Source organism: Corvus brachyrhynchos, unplaced genomic scaffold, assembly GCF_000691975.1.
Source record: "Corvus brachyrhynchos isolate BGI_N302 unplaced genomic scaffold, ASM69197v1 scaffold202, whole genome shotgun sequence".
NCBI classification, from domain to species: domain Eukaryota; kingdom Metazoa; phylum Chordata; class Aves; order Passeriformes; family Corvidae; genus Corvus; species Corvus brachyrhynchos.
Genome location: NW_008238132.1, coordinates 5,215,483 through 5,219,127, shown reverse-complemented (window position 1 = coordinate 5,219,127; position 3,645 = coordinate 5,215,483).

Below are 3,645 nucleotides of genomic sequence, written 5' to 3'. Positions count from 1 at the left end.
TCTAAGACCTGTACTCTACAAACAATTAAATAAATGATCTCACACTACAGTGGTACTGCATTCATTACAGTTGCATGTTGAGGTATCTGGGAAATACTTTCCACAATTTGGCACTTCTATAAGATGCAAGTTCATCAGTTGACTACAAACTCAAGGGAAAATGGAGGAATAAATGAGAGCAAGATGATAACAGTGATAAAATTGTGGTGATCTTTTGGCTGCTAATTCAGTAGTCGGGCTGGTGGAGGATTTACTTTTAACCCTTGATCCCACAATACATACAGTCTATACAATCCTGTATATAGTCAACACACCTATAAAGTTTAAAGTGATGATAAAGCTTCTAGACGTCTTTCATTAAATCTGAATTTGAATGCAATCCCCATTAAAAAAAGACTGCCTACTTGGCCACATTCCTCAAGTGTAGGTATAATGAATATTTTAAAACAACTTTTCCAGGTGATCTAGAAAGATATGTTTTTGTGTATTGGCATTGGAGTATACCTTACTAGTCTAAAGACAACCGATTTTTTTTTTAAAAAATACTGCTAGAATTGTTGATTTCTGCAAGCATTTGTTTAATAAAGACTTGTGTGAAAACTTCTCTTTCCCAGATGTTCAACATTATTTAATAAGAATTAAAATGAGGGATGAAAATGTCTCAGTAGGCGTTTTGGAATCAGTAAACTCAATCAACCAACTAACCAGCCAACTAAAAACAAAACAAGAAAGGAAGATCAAGACTTGACTTGAACTTTCTAAGAAAATGCAGAAGCAGAATTACCACTTTTTCAGGGCTGAAAGGTGAGAATTTTCTTAGGACTACTTCTTTTAGAAGGAAGAAAAAATTGCATACATCTTTACAAATCAGCTTAGAGACTACAGTCAGCAATATTAATGAACAGAGAGAAGCATTCTGTCTAAACCAACAATGGCAGCTTCATAGGAAAAAAATACCTTTTCATTAAAGTTTTAAAAAAAATTATTTATGAAGCAGTCACACTGGATTTAAAGCACACGTCAGACTGATTTGTCATGATTCTGACTGTTTTGAGTAAAATCCCCACAGTATTCCTTCTTGTTGTCTTTATAATTACTCTGTACAAAGATGCAAACTACTGCATATGCTAGGATGAATGCACACAACTGTGTCAAAGAGTAAAGGAGACAAAGAAAGAAAATATTAAAATACTGCTTCTTTTGGTATCCTTGGACAATCTGTGGTGGTCACAAGGCTTGTTGTTTCCTGTCTGAAGAAGCATTACAGATACGGAAGACAGATCCCTAAATATTTACACTGTGAAGATCTTATTCTCTTGCACTAGCCCAAATCATAAGATTTTAAAGTTGAAATAAGGGTTATTCCAGACACTCACTCTCCCTGCCTGGCAGTGAAGACTGCATCAAGCTCATCTGTGCTTGTTCATTTGGGAAGCATGTATGTAGGAGATGCAATCCAAAGGGATTCCTCTATCCTGGCAGCCCTCCAGCAGTCTTCGGTCTGTAGCTGAGGTAATGATGGGATTTCAGGACTGTCTGCCCTGTAGTCAGTCATGAGCAGTGACCATGGTCAACAAGCTGCTGAATCCATCCAGTGATAACACAAGTACCTCTGGTTCCATCTGGCTGATCAATATAGTTAATTAAAAAATAGCAGGTAGACCTGTTTGGAATAACTTACTTTTTACACGTGGTGAGGTGTGTGGTGGCTGAATTTTTAAATACGTGGTGTTTTGTAAATCAGGTATATGATGAAATTTCTTTTCCCACCTTGAACAACTAAAGAACACAATCCAAAACAATTTCAGTGCTTTAACTTTAATTTCATATAGTTTAATGGATATGAAAAGAAATTAAAATTGTTAATCGGAAAATCCCATTTTTATGGTTAGACTAATGCTTACAAAAAAATGAAAGAGAAGTAAGCTTACACCTGAAGAAAATAGATAAGGAAAGAAAAAGGGGATGACATGAAAATGTTCATATTTACAAACAGCATTAAAAAATTTATTTCAAACATGCCACTTCAGATGTGCTTTGTCTAGTCTAGACCATTATTTTGATTGTTAACAGATCAGTGACCATATTATGCAGGTAAGTTTACACTGTTATCTAAATTTCAGTTTTGCTTCATTTTCTCTTTATAAGAATAGAACTATATGGACCCAATTAAAAAAAACCAACCTGTTTCACACATTGTACTAAGAAACAGCCCAACTATGCAAAATGAATATAAGTTAATTAGTATAGGCAAAGCAAACATTTAATCAATAACAGTACTGCTCTTTTAATTCTTCTTCAGCCTTGCTGATGTTGATTAGGTGCATACAAACTTTACAGCTCCATCCTTTTTAAGTTGCTTTTGCACAAATTTTTAAGTCTAGAAACCAACTCATCTGTATTCATAGCCTATGTGCTTTAAAAGTAGTTGGACTTTGTTCAAACATTCAAAAAATCATCTTTGAGCCGCAACTCATCATAGAAGATTCAATTCCTCAAAGGAAATTGTTCTGGGAAAGTTATAAGAAGAGGAATTTATAATGGCAGTTGGCTTGCAATGTCGAGCTCTCATCTCAAAAATGTTTACACATGTGAGTATTTCATTTAAGACAATCTAAGATTTCAGTGTTGCACCAAGGATAAAGATGTAGATTGTGGGCACCTTTGTGATGCTGTACTGAAATCTGTGAAGGTTACACATAGGCAGCTCACTTTCAGGTAGTATGGTCTTTAAGTATGGGCTTCTATCTGATTATCCATTTTAAAAAATAATACTGTCTTGGCCTCAGGAAAAGAAGAATCTTATTTAACTATGTGTCAATTGTTCTTTAGTGTCTGTATAAAGGCAGTACAGCCATGGAAGGAGCAAGGGTTGCAAGTCTACCTGTCAGGTACCTGGAGACCTGAGCTGAATGCCTGCATTCCAGATAAAAGGAATTAAACTGCAAAAGGCAGGGTTTTCTCAAAAGCCACCCCTACCCCACACCAAATGAGAGCTAGATAAGCCAGGTTAGCAGGGAGAGGCAAGATGGAAGGGTGAAATTCAGGAACAGGCAGCAAAAGCTCCCACTGTGTGTGACCTGGAATCCTTGCCCTTTTCACAAAATGGAGCAAGAAAAGCAGCTTTTTAGTTCCTCAGTGATTAAACACCACACACTAAACATGGGAGACTCAAATCTCGTCTCTGCCTGAAGGAACTAACATTTACATCTCCCACAAGAACTCTCTAATGACTCAGCTATATGATATAATACCTTGGACTCTCACAACTTTTTTTTCCCATTAAAGCTCTACTACTCTTCCTTATGTGCTTAAATATTCACTGCAGCAAGAGCCAAGGCCTGTTTTTTCTCCATGCCCTGTTGGCTGTCCTGACCAGCAGGCTCCACAGTCAGGTTACAACATTAGCTTGAGCCCTTCAAGTCCTGCAAAACCTTCACCATTCCAGGCAAACCAGACCAATTTCAAAGCAGTCATTTGAGACACTTCCTGCCAGCTCATGGGTGCCTGTTTGGAGACAAGGCCATGCTGCTAGGAGTTGGGAACATGAGTAGCTCTCCAGGCATGGTGCACAGCCTACCTACTACCAGGTTGCTGGAGAAACAGGGGAGAGGGTGTGGACCTGTCCCCCTCTCTGCAGGAATG